Genomic DNA, 23119 nt, shown 5'->3' with positions numbered 1-23119 from the left:
GAATCATAAGGAGAGAGAAGTTACTTCAGTTTCCTTGTAAATGAGTCACATAAGGCTGACGTCATAGTGACAAATGCAAACTTGCATCAGAAAACACTGTCATGGGTAATGTTCCTGAGGTGATGCCTGGTCAAAGGAGCTGGTCAAGGTGGCAGGTCTGCCAGACTCTGTAGAAAGTAAGGAAACACCCCCTCGTTCTAGGGGCACACCCACTTACTGTGAATGAATGACCTGGAGAAGATAATCTGGAAACTCTTAGACTTCTGGAAGCTACTTTTAGCTTGGGGAGGATATACACAATATCCACAGGTTCCCGTGTTCTCCGTTGGATACTGATGCAAATAGTGGAACATTGTTGCTCTAAGGAGAAGCCATTGTGAGGAATGCAGTCGTATGTTGCATGACAACATTTCCGTAAACAATGGAGCACATATAAGATTGGAATCCCATAACGTTATAATAAAGCTGAAAAATTCCTACTGTCTAGTGATGTCATAGCCATCCTCATATCATAGTGTGAGGCATCACTCATGTGTTTGTGGTGGTGCTGGTGTAAACAAACCTATTGCACTGCCAGTCGTATAAAAGTCTAGCACGTACAATTATGTACAGAACATAATACTTGATAATAAATTACTGCGTTACTCGTTTATGTGTTACCATACGATACTTTTTATTATCTTTTAATTTTAGAGTGCACTTCTACTTCTAAAAAAAGAAGTTAACTGTAAAACAACCTCAGGCTGGTCCTTCAGGAGGTATTCCAGAAGAAGGAATTGTCATACAAGAGATGGCAACTCCATGCATGTTATTGCCCCTGAAGACATTCCAGTGGGACAAGACATGGAGGCGAAAGAGAGTGATACTGATGACCCCGATCCTGCGCAGCCCTAGGTTAATGTGTGTGTTTGTGGCTTAGTTTTAACGAAGAAAAGCTTTTAAAAAATTAAATTTTAGTAGAAAAAAAGCTTATAGAACAAGCATAAAAGGAAACAAAATTTTTTTGTACAACTGTGCCATATGTCTTTGTTTCCTGCTAAGTGTTATTACAAAAGAATCAGAATGGTTGAAAAACATTTAAATGTTTACAGAGTAAAAAGTTACAGTAAGCTAAGGTTAATTTGTCATTGAAGAAAGAAAAATATTTTTAATGAATGTGATATAGCGTTAAGTCGACAGTAGTGCACAGTAGTATCCTAGGCCTTCACACTCACTCACCACTGATTCATTGACCACCCACGCACTTTCCAGTCCTGCAAGCTCCATTTGTGGTAAGTGCCCTACCTAGGCAAGTATACCATTTTACATATATATATATATGTAATATATATATATTCAATCCTCTGTTTTTACTAAGCCTTTTCTATGTTTAAATATGTTGAGATACACAAATATCATTGGGTGGCAATTGCCTACAGCATCCAGCAGAGTACATGCTGTATCAGTTTAGAGCCAAGGAGCAATAGACTACACCAGGCAGCCTAGGTGGGTATAGGCTATACCATCTACAAACAACACCCTGTGTTGTTTCTGCAGTGATGAAACTGCCTAATGAAGTATTCGTCAGAATGTATCCTCACTGCTAAGCAACTTATGACTATTGTGAGAATATCTCTTCCTCTTAATCAGACTGTGTTTTAAATTTCTGAATAAAGCAATTCTATGGTGTACAAAGTCTAACTCTGCAGAAGATTGGCTCCTGCGCAGACATTTTTTACAACCATGAATTACATAAATGCTTGCATCTGACCTCCGAGAGAAAGTACATTTGAATACAAACACAGGGCATTTTAGTCCAAAAGACTAAAGGAAGAGTGAGCCCACTAGGGTGGCGTCTCAGCACCTCAACAACCTGAGCCCCCAGACCAAGTATCCACATATGCCTTGGAACTGCTGCAAATGCAATGACAGCAGTCACAGGAGCTAACTGAGCAGTTACAGAACTAGGTCATCAAGGAAAATCTGCAGTAATCTCCTTTGGCGTAAGAAGTAATCTGGTGGATTCAGGGTGGGGGACCATGGACATAATCCCCTCACCCGGGCACAGCATTCTCATGCTGTTTTCTATGATGTCATGTCACGCCCCATTCTAAACCCCCAGTATCTCCTAGGATAAAATCTAAAATCCTGATCACAACTCCGAGTCCCTGCAGGCATCTCCAGTCTCACCCGCTCTCCCTTCCTCCTCGCGTCTCCTCTCCAGTCCTCCCACACACCCTTCCTCGCCTGGCTGCCCTGCTCATCTTCTGCTCCCAGCAGAAAGGACGCGTCTTCAGAGTCACCTTCATCTCTGCAGCCCTCACCTGACTCAGGACCCCTCTTTGATTCTCTCATGCACCCCCTACTCTCCTTGATTGCTTCTCATATGTGATTCTTTGTTCACGGCTGTCTCCCATCAGTACCGGGAACTTCTTGAAAACAAGGCCAGTGCCTGTTGTTTTTCTTACCACTGAATTTCCATGTCCAGCATTCCACCTGCAAAGCAGCAGAAAGTATGCTCTTTCTTAATTTAATTAATTTAATTTAATTTAATAAATTATGTTTTTAAATGTGATAGTCATTTTTTAATTTAATAATCAATGACTAAGTTATATACCATGAATAGAGAGAAAAAAGAATGTAGTCACAGTCTTTTTCACAGTCCAGATCTGAAATCTGGACATGTCTGATCGTGCACAGTCATCAGCACTATTGGGAAAAATCCTTTTAAAAAGTGAGCTACCTGTCACTTAACTACTGACTTAAAAGGATGCACGTGTGTTACCTACCCATCAGGTCTGGATTGTGCCAAGTGCTCACATCTGTGTCCTTGGCCTCGATGACAGCACAAAAGCATTCGAACAATATACGGTGTTTTTTAACCCTAAGTGCTCCCACTCATTGAATAGCCACTGTTTGCCGAGTGAGAATACACATGCTCACGTTTCACAGAGAAGGAAACTGAGACCCAGAGGTGTGAAATGACTTTCTCAAGACTGTAACGCTAACACATGGTAACACCAGAAACTTAGGACACCATGTCCACGCTGTCTCATTCATTCTTCACTCGTTTATTGATTCAGCAAATATGAATCACTGGCTGCATGCAAGACACTCTGCTAGACGTCAGAGATCCCGCTGTGAACGAGCGTCACAACGGCCCTGCTTCCATGGAGCTTGGGTCGCAGCAGACGAAGAACAAAAGTAAACAACGGAGTACAGGTAAGTCCATCTGTCCATAAGGGCTGTAGGAAGTCCTCCGTGACATGATGGTGAAGGGCAGGTGGGGAGATGGCACCTCCGGCCGGGGACCAGGGAAGGGTTCTTGGGGCCACGGTATCTAGCCTGAGATGTGAGTGACAAGAGTGAGTCAGCGGGGGCTCTGGGTCTGCCGCAAGCCTCCAGGGTGAGAAGCAGCAAGTGCAGACGCCACTACAGCCCCGAAAGGTGAGTGCGAGGGGCTCGGCCCCATCACGGAGAGGGCGTGGGGTGCGGGGGGAGTGGAGCTGGAGACCCTGGGCCGAGCTCCCAGTGCAAGGTAAGGTGCAGAGGTGTTGCGGGTGAGTGCTTAGGGACCTAAGCCAGAGAAGAACACAGCGCTGCGAAAGCTCACACAGTGCACTCACTCAGGACTGCAGGGAGGAGCCGGTGAAATACTAAGGTACATTAGGGTCCAGAAGAGAGACGGTGTGGCTTGACTTAGGCAGCAGGCAAGAGGAGGAGCAGGGAGCAGAGGCAGAGGCAGATAGGACTGGGAGGAAATGTGTCCGGAAGAACTCATGCCTTCACCTTCAGGGAGCCACAGGCTGGGGCAGGAGGGTTGGGAAGCAGCAATCAGGCTGTCATTGACCTCATGAAGATGGACAGCCTGTTGCAGGTGAGTCTCTGATTGTGGGCACCTTCTTATAAAAAGAGAAAGCCAAAATAGGAATACAAGGTTTGTATTTTGCCAAGACATTTTTATAACAAATATTTGGGAAGGCCTTGATCTTGGAATTAATGAAGCTTCTTAACTGTACAAAATTAGTTTTATTAAATCTTAATAAATGATGCTCATTTTGTTGTTTGTGTGTATGTGTTTGTGTGTGTGTGCATGCGTGCGTGTGTGTGTGCGTGTGTTTGAGACAGAGTCTGGCTCTGTCGCCCAGGCTGGAGTGCAGTGGCTCAATCTCAGTTCACTGCAACCTCTGCCTCCCAGGTTCAAGCAATTCTCCTGTCTTAGCCTCCCGAGTAGCTGGGACTACAGGCATGTACCACCATGCCCGGCTAATTTTTGTATTTTTGGTAGAGATGGGGTTTCACCATGTTGGCAAGGCTGGTCTCGAACTCCTGACCTCAAGTGATCCACCCACCTCGGCCTCCCAAAGTGCTGGGATTACAGGCATGAGTCACTGTGCCTGGCAGCTCATTTTTGTTATTTCTCAGTTGACCAGTGAATGAAACCTTGTACATGTAACTGGATGTTCCTCAAAGGGGCTCTTCTTTCTGTGGATGCTGGTAGTTGATGCATCCCTCCCTCTCCTAGCCAAGTTCTGTCCCAGAGTTCCCAGATGCACATGCAAAGAGAGCAGCCTCGTCCACCGGGATGTCTCATAGGTGCCTTTAAATCATGTCCAAACCCAAATATCTCCTACAAAATTTTCCCCTCCAGCGTTTCATGTCTTAGTCAATAGCCCTCCCTTCCATCCAGGTCACTTCAGAAATAAGTGAGCCCTGGCGGGGGGTTGGAGGGACTTACTTCCTCACCACCACTGTCCCCAGCTAATCCAGGGACAAATCCTATGGATTTTGTTCCCACCAGCTAAGCACACCTACCCCACCCCCCACTGCCACATCTCGGCTCAGGCCACTGTCATCTCTCACTGGATGATAGCAACACCATCTTAACTGGCATCAGTGCCTACAACGTTGCCATGGTGAAATCCACTTTTGATAGCACCCTTATTTCTTTTAAATATTAGCTACTGCTGTTACATATTTTTAAAATGATACTGGGGATTAATATGCCCTGGATGAGCTTATCCACTCCTGCCCTGCAAGCTTCACAAGGAACACCTGGGCTTTAGAAAAATAACTAAATGGAGGCAGTATTGACAAAGGCCAATGTGGAAATATTAATATTTGAAGAGGTTTCTTTAAGGAATATTGCCACCATTATTATTCCTTTCAAAGACAGAGAGATTGTAAATTCAGTTGAACAATAATGCAATGCTTACTCATTACACAGTCACTGTTTTAACAGTTACAAAGAAAAATAAGACACATTTCCTAACTTCTGGAAGTCCAGAATTTGGAGGAAACACACTCATACTCACATATAATAGAAGACATGCTGTGATTAATGCCAAAATATAAATTAATGCCTCAAGTGTCAAGCAGGAGGTGTGATTTAAGTTAGATGTAGAAGAATAAACAGGAATCACCATCTTGTACAACACATCAGAAAACTAAGCTTTGTTTCTTTTTTTTTTTTTTTTTTTTTTTTGAGACAGAGTCTCACTCTGTTGCCCATGCTAAAATGTGGTGGTGTGATCTCACCTCACTGCAACCTCCGCCTCCTGGGTTCAAGAGATTCTCATGTCGCAGCCTCTCAAGTAGCTGAGATTACAGGCACACGTCACCATGCCGGGCTAATTTTTGTACTTTTAGTAGAGATGGGGTTTCACCATGTTGGCCAGGCTGGTCTCAAACTCCTGACCTCAAATGATCCACCCTCCTTGACCACCTAAAGTGCTGGGATTACAAGTATGAGCCACCATGCCGGGCCTAAACTGTTTTTGAAGCATTAGCAAATGTATCTCCTCCTGGACTGTTCAGAAAGGGACCCCTTGGGTATCTGCACAAGCTGAAGAATCTAGAAATGAGTAGACCCAGGAAATCTATTCTTAAGGCCTAGGAGACCATTTGGGTGAGCAGAGTAGCCCTGGGAAACCCAAATTTTCTCCTGCAGACAGTGAGGTCTCCACCCAGCTATCAAGGTGGCTGGCACTGTGATCTGCTACTACCAGAGAGGTCACGTCACTGTAAGAAGAAGGCACGAGGGCAAACTCGCTCCAAAGAGCAGCAGGCGACCCAGACAACTGCACAAGCGGACCAGTGCAGTGCCCCATCACTCCTGCCTCAACCCAAAGGAGCCACTACAGAAGCACACCCCAGTCTCCCAGGGCCGGCCTCCCTCGGATCCAGGGGAACAGCCTCTATGTAGTGCAGGGCGATTTTCTCTGCGTGGTAACCCCATGCCACCTTTGTCCTGCAGCCAATTATCTTACAGATCCCTCTGCCAGATGGAAACAGCTCTCCTGTACCTGCTGAGAAACAACCACCTTTGTGTGAAAGGAAGGAGGCTGGTTTGCACAAAGAAAGCAGCTTTTGGATCAAGAAACTCTTGTCACGCACACACCTGTTCTTCCCCACTGATATCACACTCTCTATGCATTAACGGCCTGTCAGATCTTCTTACAGATAAGGGCTATTTATTCGCAGAAAGATGTTGGAGATGGCCCAGAAAACAGACAAAAGCGAAAAATGGCTTCTTGGTCATGACGGACCTAGTGAGCTTCACAGGTTTCCTGCCGGATTATTTCCAGGCGGCCCTTTCTGTAAGGGTGGCCCCCACAGTTGGCTCCCTTCCAGCTCTGCAGTGAAACGGGGAGATGCTCTGCTCCCACCTCTTGCTATTTGTCTGATTCAAGACACTACAGCATCGCACATCTGGGCAGACTGGAGCATCTGGCAGACAAATAAGCTCCTGGCCCCAGGGAGAAGCTGGCACCCTGGCCCCTCACTGGCCAGGCACCTCTCCCCACCCCGAGGGATGGCCCTAGGCCACTGCTGACTCAGGACTCAATTTGTGTACACAAAGCATCTCTGTAACATCCCCATTCTTTTCTCTTGCAGGAAGCATTGTCACCTGATGCCTCAACACGAACTGCCCTGGATGGTGCCAGCTGGAGAAAGTGCACGCAAGCAGCAGTGGGCTTTGCCTGTGGCCAAGAGTCTCCTCCTCATTGTCCTATAGGTTGAGACACCACTGTGCCTCTCGTGGTTCAAATGGAAAGCACACGCACACTCTCGCAAACATACACCAGTAGGTAGGAAACTCATCCCCCTCTAGCTGCCCTTGCATTGGATGACTTCCTGTTAGCGAGACAGCCCTGATGTTCCCCTCAACTTGATTTCACTTTAGACAGGTTTCTTCCCAACTTGAGGCCCTGACCTCCCTCTTCTTAAAGCCTTCCTTCAATCTGTCATTGTTAAAGACTCTTCATTGTCTTGCCCCTTGACGATGTAAATCTTTTTCAAAGCCTCCTGCTAGTTTTACAACCCAGGACGGTCTTTCTGGATGATCTGGAAGGCATGGCTTTAAAACGTAATCAGCAGGGAATAGAACTCTATCTCCTCACTTCTGTGACAGGGTAGGAACTAACTTTAGTGGGCACCTTTCTCCAAGTTGTAAAACTATTTCTTATCTGAAAGAAATGAGAAAATTTGATTTTCCTTTAGGTAAGGCCAAGGAGCAAACACAGTTGGCCTAAGATGCCCCTTGCCAGCTCTGCACCTCTCCAGCCACTTGCTTCAGTGGAGCTGAGTTCAATTTCAACTCCAACCTTTCTGCTGTCTTGCAGTAGACTTGACTGAAGTCTTCCTGACATGTTTAACTATGACCAGTGCAATTTTGGCTTACACACTATGCAAGATTTTGGAACTTGAGATATGCTCTGTAATGTCTGTGAAGAACAAAAAGGAGCACTTATGTTACAAAATGAATTGTGTTTGGTTTGCATGAAACAAGCAAAAAAGAGAAACTCTTTAAAACAGCATTTGATATTTCTAATCAATGAAACCTGTTGAAAACTGTGTACATACTTTTAAAATGGCTCCAAAGTTGTGAAATGAACACACAGAATCGTGAACTGATTCCTTGGTCTAGCTTGGATCCTAGAGGACATAGTTGGCCAGATCCTGTAAGGGGGGATGCTAGGACACTTTGGGGTCTTGGTCTAAATTGATATGATTTTGGGAGTACTCACTGTAGCTTTTCCAACATGCCTGTACAGCAGTTATGAGAGTGCATAAAAAGATGAAAACTAAGTGCACACTCACAAAACAAATAAATGCAAAACAAAAGCCAGCCCTTAACCTGAGTTAATCTGCTATCTTAATTAGAGAAATTTCCATTAACTCCAAAGAAAATGAAAATGGATGAAAGAAAGAGTAAAATGAGTGAGCAGTGCTGGCTTTCCCATACGGAAGACAAACAGACACTGTGTCCACCCTCCAGATCTGCCTGTGGCTCAGAAGCAGTGTCCACACCAGCCCCAGGCAGGGCAGCTACCCTTCCCGAGGGGCCCTACCCTGTAGGCATCTAAAGCTTTGCAGCCCACTCGCTCCCTTGCGTGTCATTGCCCTTGTGTGTCTATCCACATTCAGAAGCCACTTTTCCCTGTGGGCCAGGGCTGGAGCGAGAGGCACTCTGTTCTGAAGGTGTGGTCTCTCAAGGTGAAACCCTGTGGGCAGGAACAGAGAGGAGAGGGGCTCTGTGGATGATTCAAGAGGCTTTTACTTGTGAAGAGAGATTTCTGAGGGGCAATTCATCTCCTGGCTGGTTCTCTGAGCCAGTGGGGCCCTCACCAGAGGACTCATGGAACAGGCCTGAGAGCACGGTGGGCCTGGGCGCTGTGCACCTCCTGTCCCTGAGAGGCCCCCCAAGCTGCGCCCAGAGAAAGAATGGGTCAAAGCATGCACAGATCTTCAAGGCATGAAGTCCCGTACATCGAGAGAAGAGGGAGGCGCAGATGAAGACATACGCTCACACACATTTCCACGTGCGTGCTGTATGTTATTTGGGAAAGAACTGTAAGGAGTTGCTGATAATTGGGATGTGAAGAAGGAGGTAAGGGAGTCAATGTCCGTGATCCAGGAGGTGCCTCCTGGTTTCTTAGTTTCTCTCTTACCCCCTTCTCTCCCTCCTCTCTCCTACTCCCCCTTCCTCTCTCTCTCTCTCTATCTCCCTCTCTCTCTCCTTCCTTCTCTTCAAAGATAAAGGTGTTCTTATCCCCCTTCCCCCACAGATCTGCTCCTCTTTCCCATCCTGTTCCTCTTGCTTCTTTGGCTGATATTAACTCCATGTTAATTTCCACTCAAATTACCACTACAGAGTAATTCTCTTCTCTCCATCTCTTTCCAGCAACTTTCTCAGGAAGGTATTTTAATTAGTCATTGACCAGCCAATGGACTGAAGAATCTTAGAGCCAGTTCCCAGCCCTGGTCAAATGAACCATGGCCTGGCTGGGTCTCAGGACTAAGTCATAGACACAGATGCCTTTACAGAAGCTGGGGATGATGCATTTCTCTAGAATTGATTAAATTGATCAAGAACATGCAGACAAAGTTATGTGCTGAGGGCCAGATTTATTCATTATTCCACAATTTTCACAGGTCTAGTACCATGCAACAGGGTTGGAATGAGACCTTGCTTTGTCATACAGAGCCACCCCCCTCAGATCAGGAGTCCCCAGCCTCTGGGCCGCAGACTGGTACTGGTCAATGGCCTGTTAGGAACTGGGCCGCACAGCAGGAGGTGAAAGGCAGGCAAGTGAGCATTACTGCCTGAGTTTCACCTCCTATCAGATCAGCTGGGGCATTCGATTCTCATAGGAGCACGAACTGTGTTGTGAACTGAGCACACAAGGGACCTATGCTGCGAGCTCCTTATGAGACTCTAACTAATGCCTGATGATCTAAGGTGGAACAGTTTCATCCCAAAACCATCCCCCCACCACCCACCACAAAACCAGTCCCTGATGCCGAATGTTTGAGGGCTGATGCCTTAGATGATGAGTCTGGAGAGAACCTCTGAGCCTCAGGCCTCTGCCCAGCTGACATTCATGAGACAAGACAAGAGGAGGAGATCCTCAAGGGGCACAGGATGAGAACACACCACCCACAAACTATTCTTGGAAGACACTTGGAAATAGACTATAACAAGAGCCAGGGTACAGAAAATTAGGATGAGAGTCAGGAAAATGTCTCTGAAAACATGACATGTATGCTGACACCTAAGCATAGGAATATGCTACTGACTTCAGAAACGTAAGAGAAACACATGGATAGACAAGAGTTGGAAGACGCTTGGCATCTCTGAGGAAATGAAATATGGCATCTACAACAGAGGGGCAAGAGACACAGTGACTTGAGGGCTGCAGTAAGGGGTTTAGGGAAACTGAGCTGTCATGTGAAGGTGGGGACTTAGGGGGCTGGAGGTTAGAAAAGGAGGCACTTGAAGGATTGTTTTGCCATCCAGATGAAAATCCATGTGACCTAGACCAAGGGGATGGCAGTGCGAATGGACAGAGATGAGGAACTCTAATAAACACAAAAAATAAATGGTTTGATTTAGAATTAAAAGCACTTGCTAACTGCTTGAATGTGGAGGGTAAGGTAATAAGAGGAATCAGACACCATACTTTATTTTATACTAAGACACAAACTTTTCCCAACTTTGACACCTCTGAAGTGGGGATGCAGCGGAAATCGCTGTCAGGAGGACTGGAGGCAGTCAGCAAGGGGCTGCTGTTGCCCGTGTATGCAAAGAACAGCCTGCAGAATGGTTTCACCCACCAAGAAGAGACATCCTGAGACAAGGGTGGGGCATCCGCTCATCTGCCCCACCACTGTTCTTGATGGTGGTATTATCTGTACGAATAATGATCTGGAGTCTAAGAAATTCAGAAGCATAGAACTCAATGTGAAAAATATTTAGGAAAACTTTAGATTTATTTTACTTATGTTTTATTCATATGTATAAACACATGAAAAAAACTAATATATGATTTTAAAAAGCTGTCTTTTAAGAGATCCAAATAGACTTTAATAAGTATAAAATGGAATTCTAACTGGTAAGATTTGTTTTAGTCACAGTTTGATAGGTAGCATTTTTCTTCCTTCTCACTAGTACATAAACAATATTATATTTTAACAGTGATGGTAACTTGGATTCAATGAAATAAGGTAAGTCTTAAGTCACATGGGTATATGATCAAGTCATTTACCAAAGTGTAAGAGAGATAAAAAGACACACACACAAACACACACACAGAGAGAGAGAGTGAGAGATTGATTTTACAGCACTGAAAGAGATACAAAGTATCCCTATTCATTTTATGAAGCTACCATTACTCTAACACGAAAACCTAAAATTGACAGAAAGGAAAATGAGACTGTAGTTCTTTTTTATTTATGTGATATATGCAAAGAATCTAAATAAAATACTTGCAAACCTAGGTCAATATAATATTAAAAAACATTACCCTGTGACTACGAAAAAATATAAGGACACTAGAACATTAGGAAATACATAAATATAATGAATCATATTCAAAGATTAAGACACTTAGGAAAGTATGATAAAATTAAAAATCTACCCCTGAAAAAACCTCTTGGGAAACCAGAAATTATAAGATGCTTCCTTAGACTAACTATAATGAAAAAGCACTATTATTAAAAACGCCCTTTGATGTTCCAGCCCATGTAATGACACCTGAAACAACAGGAACTAGAATGATCAGAACAAGGGGGACAAATGACCGCTTTACACACAGGCACCAATTCTGCATCGTAACAAGGAAGAGGGGAGGGGACAAGGAAAGGAAAAAAAAGTAAGTATTGAGGCTGATAATGTGTAAAATATGCTAATTTAAGCATTTTATATATACTTATGTCATTCAATCCTCCCAACAGTGCTACAAAATATATTAAAAATAAACTCAGAATATATAAAAAAGTTCAGTTATGCAACTGAAACCAGGAAAATAGGCCAAAATCCTTTCTTATATATTGGCAATAAACAATTCAAAATATAATTGTTAAAATAATTAATTTACAATAACAACTTAAAAATAAAATACCTTTGAATGATCCTAACAAAAAATAAATTAGTCATTAGGAACATTTTTTAAATATAGAACTCTACTGAGAGATTAAAATAATATTTGAATAAAAATAGAAACATACTGTGATAATGAAAGTGCAACATATTGGAAGGATAAGAATTACTTCAAAAATTAATGTATATATTAATTTTCATACTAATCAAAACAGCAATATGATATTTACAGAATATGACAGAGGAATTATCAAGATGTGAAAAAAAGCACACGTATAATAGCAAAAAACATTTTTAAATTAGAATGGGAGGAAAATGTTTCCATCTTATCCTGAGTATTTTTCACATTATAATAATTAAACACAAAGTCACTGGTAGATAAATACCATAAAATCAGTCGCTCAGAAAGAGAATTGAGGTAAATGCATTGATTTTTTTTTTTTTAAATTAACAAATAACTGTGCATGACTACGAGCCGGATGCCGTACTGGTGATGAGTATACATCAGAACACACAACAGATATTGTTCCGCCCCATGAGTCTCTCATTCAGTTGAGGAAGATAGATAATAAATGAGAAAAGAATGACATAATTTTTCATTTTTAATGCAAGTGTAACACCAGAGAAAATGACTGAGACAAGTCTCCATCAATTTAGAGATTTGTTTTGCCAAGGTTGAAGACGTGCCTAGGAAAAAGGGACATGAGCCTCAGGAGGATCTGCGACCTGTACTTTTGATATGGCTTTAACACATGCTGTTATCCGGAGGTGGCCATGACACTTGGTACACCTAGTGACAAGGAGAATTGCCATATTGAGTGAACCCAGTTTCTAATGGCCTGCGTTTGCATATCAAAGCTTGCGGGCTCCACCCTTCAAGCTGCCTTTTCTGTTAGAAAAGAGATGGTTCAGAGGTTGTTCTTTATTACAGGGAAATTTCTACCAAGAACCTGTACCCTTGCTATCTGTCTAAAAAGTATTTCTTATACTGTATTACTTTTTTCAAATAGGATTTTGAGGCTTCAATGTAAAGGAGAAAAAGTGGGCAGGAGAGGAAAGGAGGAAAGAAAAAACCAGGGAGGGTAGATAAAAGAGAGAAGCAGTCACATTCTTTTGAGGTTTTGATGAGCATTCACTAAATCCAAGCTTTACATGTGAAAGTGGGGGTAGAGACATTCATCTTGCACTCAGTGAAGCTGCATTTCTACATAAGATGAAGAAAACCCCAAGAAGAGGCCGTCAAATAGGCATTTGTCTCAGGTGAGCAGAGGACGGTTTCTAGTCCTGTCTTAGACGATGCCTGTGAAGATACACTGTTAATTGATATTGTCAGGGTGAAATTCAACGGAACTCTGTTTTAGGGTAGAGATCTTGGGGTCCACAAGGAATTTCCTTGGGAGCAAATTGGAAGGGAGACCCCTGGGGATCTCTGCGGTCCTCTGTCTTCGCAGCTATGTATTTAGGATCAAAGCGGGAGGCGGTTTTGCGTGACTCAGTTTCCAAGCTTAACATTTCCCTTGGCATAGTGAGTTTGGGGTCCTGAGTTTGTTTTTTGTTTGTTTGTTTTTTTTTTTCATACAAGCTATTAAGTAAAAGAACAGGGAACAGGAAGCAAATGTCATGGGTTGGAGAAAGAGCATGTTCTAGACTGGGTGGTCAAGGAGAGTCTCACTGACAAAGTGACGTTTAAACAAAGCCTGGAAGGAAGGAAAAGGCAGCGATGTACAGACAGGAAGCAGGCATGCTGCAGGTGGAGGAACGGCATCCCAGCGGCTTTTTGGTGGGTACCATGTGGTGCATTTGAGGAAAGAAACAAATACCGGTGCTGAGAACACATGTGGAAGACGGTGGACATGTCAGGAGGTGGTTGCTGTCAAAGTTACCACAAACTTAGGGACTTAATGCAACACGCATTGATGATCTTACTGTTTTAAGTAGAAATCAGCTCTTCCTGGGCTAAAATCAAAATGTCTTTGGGGCTGCATTCCTTTCTGGAAGCTTTAGGAAAAAATGTGCTTCCTTGCCTTTTTGAGCTCCTGGAGGCCAGCTGCATTCATTGGCTCCTGGCCCTTCCTGCATCCTCAGAGCCCACAAACGTGGGGGTAGGGAGTGTCTTTCTCTTGTCACTTCATTCCAACACTCCTACCCTCTCTCCCACGTTTAACGACCCCTGTGATCACATTGGGAGCACTCCAGTAATCCAGGATGATTACATGGATGATCCCAATTAAAGTTGTCTGCAACTTTCATTCCTTTTTCCACGTAAAGTAACACATATTCACAGACTCTAGGGATGAAGATGTGGACATCGTGGTTGGGGTTGGGGGCTGCATTATTTTGCCTTTCACAATACTGAATGTCATTCTATCCATTCAAGGCAGATTTAAAGTTTCTTCTTTTTTTACTTCTTTATCTAGGATATCAAGGTATTACCATTTTTTCTTTTAAATGTTGATGTTTACACATTTCCTAAATTGTGGAGAAAGGTGATTTCCCAAATAAAGGCAGCAATCGGTTTGCAAGGTAAGAAAAAGGGATGAATTCAGGATAAACTAAAAAATGTCAGGGGCATGCCCTATTGACAAAGTTTCTTTGGAATACTGTCTTTTGGTTATCATTGGATTTCTGTTTGGAGATTTGACTCGGCTTCACTACACCGGGAATTCTTCTAAAGGCAAAATGAAAGTGGGAGGGCTAGGGCTATGCTCTTCTGTCTGTCTGTCTACCTGTCTGTCTGTCTGTCTGTTTTTAAGCTGGACAAAACACATACACAAGCACTTGTATCTTCCCAACCTACTTCCTCTTTTTGAAGTAGCTTCAATCCCAGACAATTGATTACCAAGCAAAAAACAGTAGGTGTCTGCCAGGAAGAATTCTGTGCCCACCAGTGGTTTACACAACTGGCAACAGTTGGCAGTTGGAAAGCAGCCAAGAAAAAGTGACATGAGTGCCACTAACCGACCCTGCTAGACAGTGGCACAGAGCAGCATTAGAGCCACCTCAAGACAGAACGCCCCTGTGTCCCAGCCCCAGCTAAAGCATGGCAGACAAGCAAGACAGCAATGGAACGAAACGTGCTTGAAGTGCTGCCCACAGGCCTGGTTTACGGAGCCACATGAGGACCCAGTGAAGCTCACACGAGACAAATCGATATCTGGCAATGCAGTGCCCACAGACAGCACCAGGACAGCGTGCCCAGGCAGAAGCTCTGGCGGCAGTGCTGGCTTCATTTTTCTCAAATTCTGGACAAAGACACCCTCCAATTTTCAGCTCCAACTCCTGGACTCAATTCCTGGCCTAAAGAGGCAGGAATCATAAGGAATTTCATCCATTTTCAAATAGCTTGTTCATAATGTCCTAGGTACTGATTTATTAGGAGAGTTTGCTTTTCCTTTCTTATGCTTTTTGGTTACCTAGTCTGTTTAGCTCTGTCCCTCTTTCTTGCGGAACTAGCTAGAGAGAGGTCTTAAAAGCAGTAAGTGGTAATGACTGTAATAGATTGAGCCGCAACTACCTGCCTGGCTTTCATACGCATTGCATTTTATTCTCCCAATAATAATCTGCTTAAGCCAGACCAGGACAGTGGTGATGAATTAGAAGGGGTGCTGTGAAATCTCAGGCTTCATATCCCATCTCACCATGCTGCATTTGTATTTATTACGCCTGTAAATGGCCGGAGTATTCTTGCATTTTAAACACAGCCTTACTCTTGAACTAAACCTCACCCCAAGCCATCTTTGCATTGAGATCTTCTCTACACATGCTATCCTCTCTACGGAAGAGTGCCAAAGAATTTTATTAAATGGACCAACTCTGGCAGAAACTACCAAACAGAAAATGGCAAAGGATACCCTTAGCTTAATAAAATGTATTTTAAAGCATGGTTACTATTTACATCATAGATGATTTAAATAAAACTTTTATTAAGTGGATATATTTTTGAAAATTTAACTGGATATTTCAAATATTTCAACTGTAATAAATAAAATACAGAAAAATCTGTGACTAAAGTTGTTCCAAGCAAAATCCATGTTTTCCATTTCATAACTATCTTAAAAACGCCACATCAGGCCATGCACAGTGGCTCACGCCTGCCATCCCAGTACACTGGCAGGCCGAGGTGTGCAGATTACGAGGTCAGGAGATCGAGACCATCCTGGCCAACATGGTGAAACCCCGTCTCTAAAAATACAAAAATTAGCTGGGCATGGTGGCACATGCTTGTAGTCCCAGCTACTCAGGAGGCTGAGGCAGAAGAATCACTTGAACATGAGAGGTGCAGGTTGCGGTGAGCCAAGATCATGCCACTGCACTCCAGCCTGGCAACAGAGCAAGACTCTGTCAAAAAAAAAAAAAAAGTCACATCATTAAGATGCCTGACCTGGTTAGTGAATTACCAGATTGATGTTACCAAAAAAAAAAAAATAGTTAAACCTAACTGTGGATATTTTCTGTACACAGAAATGACGTTTATCTGAATATTTTTCTTGAAGCAGTCATGTGCTTAAACATGAATGAATTCATGAGTTTGGATTCCTCCACCACAAGGTCACAAAGTACTTACTGCCTCAACCATATCTGTGGGTATGAAAACCTTTTCTATTGCTGTATTTGATCCTCTGAAAGGTAGTAAGTAGAGGTGAGTACAGCCTTTATATCACAAATCAAAAATTTATTTTCAAGGAAGAAACATGACCAGATGGAAGTCTCAGGGAATTTAGGCAAAATTAATTAATAGACAGCAACAATTTTCAAATTCCTTTATAGCTATGCCCACCAGTGTTTTGGACATAGCTATCAAGGAATCAGTGGCTGACCACTGCTGAGATTTTGCCCTGGTCTAGACACTGAGGCAATTCCTTATCATAAGTTAACTCACGAAATTCTCACCACAACCCCAGGAGTGGGTTCTGTGGTCCTTGTTTTACCAATAGGTAAATCCCTGCTGGAAGACAGGAGGAAGATGGGGGTAGGGAGGAGTCACCTATCCATTGCAATCCAGTGTCAGAAGTGCCATCCAGGGACCACACCGCTTCAGTAATCCTCCAAAAACCCTGGCGGACAGAAGAGCTACCAGAAGACTAGAGATGGCAGATGGGTCCAGATGGGGAGAAGCAACACAATTCAGAAACTACAGGTCAGGAAGATGGGTGCTGACACTCAACAAAGTTTTAGGAGTGATTTTTAACAGAGTGTTATAAAGTTGAAAAGGTGTTGACTAGAAACCACAGTGACTTATTTAGTAAAATCATTTTTAAGTGGTTTACTACATTGGAAAATATGGAGACTATCAAAGAAACTATGTAAATTGATTTCAGCAAGACATTTGGCCAAGTTCTTTATATTATTGGATCTTATGAGGAAACGTGGTTTGGAAAAATTTGTGAGTAGATTTATACCTGGCTGAATAAATAAAGGTATGGAAAATTATTCTAATCAACCTATCAAGGAAGCTCCAGAGAGAAGTTGCTAGTAGGATAAAGATACAGGAATGTTATTAAGCATCTTTTAATATAAATCCTTGTTAAACTTGCAGCTGACACAGGCTAGGATAGATGGCAAATGCCTCAAATGACACAACCAAGATTCAAAACAACTTTATAGACGTAAGTGATGGATTGAAACCAGTAACGTGACATTTAACAAGGATATGTGAAATCTTCTTATATATGATGAGGACTTGAACAAACATTAATTTCAGTTGGAAAAAATCTATTTTGTTTTAGTTTAGTGTAAGCTCAAAATGAATAAACAATATGTCCCAATAATTTTAGTATCCTCTAAAAAACAATATCAAAAAAAGGTAGCAAAACTTTACTATGACAAATGCTATTTCCATTGCATCTGGCTTATTCCATTCTAATTTGAAATCCCCATTTTAAGAGCAATATCAATCAACAAGTAGATTTGCTCAGGAGATTGTGCTGATGAAAGTTCTGGAAACCCTCCCACAAGAAGGATGGTGGAAATGGGGATGAAACATGTTAGTTGCCTTCAAATATTAGAAGAATTGCCTTCCTTGCTCTTGTTGCTGAGCTCAATTTTATCGCCTTCATTTCTCTGCCTGATAACCTCCTCTAGGAAGCTTAACTTGGTCCCAGTCTCTTCCTACACAAATTCGAGATCAGGTAGGGACCCCTCCTTGGTGCTCTCGAAGCACAATGTCCTTTCCCTGGGAAGGCGCTTTTGAGACTGCATTCTGATTGCCTGAGATGCCTTCACACACGCTGGACCACATAAGCTCTGTGAAGACAGAGGTCCAGGTCTCCCTCTCTCATTTAGTGCAGTGAAATGCTTAAACCCATGAATATTCTATTTTTCAAGAGAAGACAAATTTAAGACCAAGCAGGAAAGTAGCACGAAAGAAAAAAAAAATGCTCAAATTAAAGAATTTTCTCTGTTCTTTGCCTGCCCTCCTAGACTGAGACACTCTGCTTCCTCTGACCTTTTGGGCTCAGCTCTGTCAAGGCTCTGTACCTTCTTACATTAGGAATGAAAATGGGTTTGACTCTTGGGACCCCAGCTCCAGACAGACCTAGTGTGATACTGTTGTGTGCTGCACCCTGGACAATTTATAAATTAATGAGAGAATTTTTCTTTTATTCTTGAGGCAATTCCTTAGAGGAATATGTGTTCTGTCTGAATGATTGGCACTTCACATTCTGAATCTAAATGCTTCTCTAGGTATTGAAATTTAAAAGGATTAGTGAACCCATTTACAAAATGCTATATTTGGCATGTCAAAAATAAAAGAATGTTATTTGTTAAGAACTAATAGTTTCTTTCAAAAACACACACTCCACTTTGTAAAAACCTTTAGGGCTAACCAAGAATACTAATGAAGTGTGTGGATCTGAGAACGATTTATTCAGAACTTTAGATAATCCTGTAAGGTTAGAATCCAACAGAAATTATTTACATGTGTAATCTCTTAACCTATATTAATGTAATAATGAGAATGCATTTTATTATTGGTTTATGCTTCCCAAACACATGTGAGGCTGGGATGTACCTAAGTCTCTCATGTGAGGGTTCTCTTCCAAATTTAACTTGTAAAGTGATACATGTGTATATATGTTTATTTATTTATTTTAATTATTTTATTTATTTATTTATTTAATTTTTTGAGACAGAGTCTCACTCACTCTGTCCCCCAGGCTGAAGTGCAGTGGTGTGATCTAGGCTCACTGCAACCTCCACCTCCTGGGTTCAAGCAATTCTTCTGCCTCATCCTCCCAAGTAGTTGGGATTACAGGCACCTACCACCGCACCGAGCTAATTTTTCATATTTTTAGTAGAGACAGGGTTTTACCATGTTGACCAGCTGGTCTTGAACTCCTGACCTCAAGTGATCCACTCGCCTCAGCCTCCCAAAGTGCTGGTATTACAGGCGTGAACCACTGTGCCCTCTCCCAGCTCCCATGTATTTATATTAACATCAGTCAAAATTCCCCATCTCAAAAAAAAATTCTTAGTAAAAATATGCTTTGTCCATTTTCTTTCCATTTGCTTGAAATATAAAGTATTCATTTTGTACTGGACCCCCAAAGGCAACTGGGAGAAGCGCATCTGAAAGATTCCATTTGGGGTGATGCTGCAGGTCACACAACTATCAGTGCTATCATTTCTGTGTTCTGACTCAAATGTCCTCTTCATGGCAGCCAGCCAACTTCCCTACAAAGGTCACTCTTGGGCAGGGATTGGGAAGCATTAAAGAGCTTTAAAAAAGAGAAGATAATTAAAAAATATCCAGTTCATTTTATAAAAGCCTACTAAAGTCTAATAATAAAATGTCTAGATTATAAATTGTGGGATTATCTTTTACAGCAAACTGTATTCCAAACAATATAAGGAAAATAAACTGCTTTATCTGCATTTAATCGCTACACAATATAAACTTTTCAATTATCCTGAAAGTACACAGGAATTAATTTTTTTTATCTGAAAAAAATGCATTCTCTGACTGAACTATGCTCATAAAATGCTGTGCTATGTTTAGTCTTTAAAAATTAGGTCAAAATTTATTTGCTAAGAATGTTAACCCATTAATGATGGAGACCCTATGGTATCCCAATATCCTATCACTGTCACAGAAAATGTGACATTTTAATTAACCGTAATGTTCTGAGAGTCAGGGTTCACTTGATAGTCATCTGCGTTTAATTTGAGTTCAAATTGTGTGAACCTCCCTGTAGTGCTTCTTGTTGGTATTATTAAAGGCGATCACATATTAAGGGAGTTTGGGGAGTTATTTTTAATGTTTCTTCTCAGTGTGAGAGCTTTTATTTCTCATACATTCAAAAGGCACTTAAAAGGTTAGAAAAGAAAGGCCCTACCAAAATGTTCAACTCATGCTGCTTGTCCAGGTCACTTACAGGCAGAATATGTAGACTTCTGCTGAAACTGTGCAACAGCCACGAAAAACAAGAGTTGGTTAGGAAAACACCTGCAAGGCTGCGCTTCAAAGGACTCCCATATAGGCCTTCTTAATTCTGCAGCTCCTGCACCAATCCCCCAGCACACAGGATGATACAATGGGAAATATTTTTTCTAAGTGAATCGGTATTCTTTAGAATACTCATTGTGAAAGCTATACAGTTACCCAAATGAGGCTGCTATTGTTCCACATATATTTAAAAATTAGCTTAGAAGAATATCGTTATGGAACAGTACACAAACCACATAATAAAAACATCAGGTTCATTACTTTTATTTGCTCAGTTTTACAAATCCAGAACAATTCTGTTTGGCTTGATTGTTCTCATTATTCAGTACAGTTGGTTTTATTGTGATCCCTCTTGTGTCTTTCCAGACCTCAGATTCGCTCACTGATGGTGAATTTTTGCTGTCTCTAAAAATATTCAAAAAAGAGTGTCGACGATCTGAGGGTCATCCCAGAAAGTCCACATCATGTCCTGAACTGAAACCTCTCCAGAGAAGCATGTCGCCACCAAGGTGATTGTTTGTAAAGGGACATTGCTTAGTTTGATGTGCAATTATAGGAGATAATTCAGAAACTAATTTGCCCAAATCTATAAAGGTAAATAAGTTGCAATATTGGGTGAGATTGGATGGAACTTCTAGAATTTCTAATGTTACCTAATATAGTTTATACCATATCCCTAATGAGTTTGTTTTCCTATAGTACGGTGAGTAGATCCCAGCCACATGATGATACTTAATTATTTTGGAGACCAATGTCTAAGATATTTTACATTATTAGAAAGAAAGTGCAGTTTCAGAATGTTCTCTGGCTCAGTGCGCCACTATTTCAGCTCTAACAAAAGTGGTGAGATAAAGCAAACCAACAAGGAACAGGTAGATTCCACAAGGGTAGAACAGAACTTCATCAAAACATTTTCTCATAGATTAATAAATCAGATTGTACAGAATTGTCAAAATATCCTCTTTCACTTTTTCAAGCTGCCCTATCTGGGAAATTATTCATTATTATCATTATGGGTTCTTAAATTACCCACATCTTTTTTCTGATTAGAAGTGAAGAAAAACCAAACTGCAAATGAAAGCAGAATTAGGTTTCAAAAAAAGAAGTTGGAAGATGCAAGGAAAGAGAAGCCGTTTTTTCCATGTTGGAAAGAGGAGAGGAGCAACTGCTGTTAAGTGGCATGATTGAGAGGCACGTGTGTGTGAATACACGCCTCCACCCGGGCCGCCGCTGTCTGGCTCCACATCCCGTGCCCTTGGATTTAGAGCCTTCAGGTCCCCCTGCTTGCTCCTGGCAAACACCCGACCCTGCAGTGCCATCTAGGTGGGAAATGTTCCCGCACAGCAACTCATTCTGCTTCCAGTCTCAGCTGCCGCTCCGCTAGCTCCTACCACAGTCTTGGCAGTCATGTCCTAAAACTATTTTTATATACCGTATCACTTTTCGCGAATTTGTTTTTGAGGAAGAGTGCATACCTGGTGCTGAAGTTTGATCTGGCCAATAAATCATACCATCTCTATGTGGGAATTTGGCTAGTAAACCCTGGAAGTGTACTAGCAATCCAGGAAAGTGCCTGAATAGGCTAGGGAGGTTGGTTGTGGGAGAAGGAATAAAGAAGAGATCAGGAGAAGGCACAGGGCTCCCCTCCCTGGGTCCTGGTGTGGATTATGCAAATGCATCCACCTGCTGAAAATTCATCACACTTTACACAATTCACTTACCCCTTTTTTTTGTATACAGGGTATATTTCTCCTTAAATATGTTCTATGGTATCAGCATTTTCAAATATTTAGTAATAATAAAAGATAGGAACTCTCCTCCAAGAGAAAACTGAAGAGTTTCGTTATAAAATATTAAAGAAGATCTATGGAAACACAATTATATCATTGCTCTTGGCTGGGAATACTCACTATTGTAAAGATATCAAGTCACCCCAAATTCATTTGTACATTCAATACAGTTCCAGTCAATATTCCAAGCCATTGTGTGCATGTCTGCGTGTGTGTGTGTGTGTGTGTGTGTGTGTGTGTGTGTTTATGACTTGATCAGGTGATATTTTATTCACTGGGAAAAAAAAGTAATAAAAATCCAAGACTGTTTTAAAGAGACAGAAAAACAAGAAGGTGGCCTTGCTGTCCCAGATATCGAGATTGGTCGATAGCACGAGATACTGATACAGAATGGAAGAGAAGCAGGGCTCCGCCTCAGTCCCAACCCTACATGGTCATTTGATAGAGGTTTGAGGTTTCACTTCAGAACAGTGTGGTAAGTGATAGATTTGGAATAAGTCCATCATTAAATTAATGTATGACGCTGCTGTGGTTTGAATGTGTATCCCTTTTTGTAGAGATTTAATGACCATTGTAACAGTATTAAGAGGTGGGACCCGAGGAGGTGATCAGGGCACGAGGGTTCTGCCCCAGCACGTGGATTAATGCCATTATTGTGGGAGGAGGTTCATTATCAATGAGATGTGTTCCTTATAAAAGGAGGCGTCCAGCCCTCTCCTGCTGCTCTCTCACCCTCTCTTTGCCCTTCTGCCATGGGATGATGCAGCAAGAAGGACCTTGCCAAATACCAGCTCCTCGATCTTGAACTTTCCAGCCTCCAGACCTGTGAGCCAATAAACGTCTGTTCTTTATAAATTACCCAGCCTATGTATCCTGTTAAAGCAACACACCACATACGAAGAGACATACTGTGATGTTTACAAACGTGTATGAAAAAAATAATTTTTTTACAATTTACCCAGAAATTAACTCCAGATTGAGTATTGATCTTATATGAAAGGCAAAACATTAAAGCTTTTA

At 42.1% G+C, this 23119-nt stretch overlaps 1 long non-coding RNA gene across 1 annotated transcript; it reads left to right on the top strand.

Moving 5' to 3' along the window:
• The first annotated feature begins 14294 nt into the window (after window positions 1–14294).
• LOC131383628 (uncharacterized) lies at window positions 14295–21738 on the top strand. Its single transcript, XR_009213792.1, has 3 exons — window positions 14295–14386; window positions 20676–20818; window positions 21360–21738. It is a non-coding gene; the product is annotated as an uncharacterized LOC131383628 (long non-coding RNA).
• The last annotated feature ends 1381 nt before the right edge of the window (window positions 21739–23119 follow it).

The sequence above is a fragment of the Hylobates moloch genome, unplaced genomic scaffold, assembly GCF_009828535.3.
Source record: "Hylobates moloch isolate HMO894 unplaced genomic scaffold, HMol_V3 SCAFFOLD_5, whole genome shotgun sequence".
Lineage (NCBI taxonomy): Eukaryota > Metazoa > Chordata > Mammalia > Primates > Hylobatidae > Hylobates > Hylobates moloch.
This window is presented reverse-complemented; position numbering and strand designations above follow the sequence as displayed.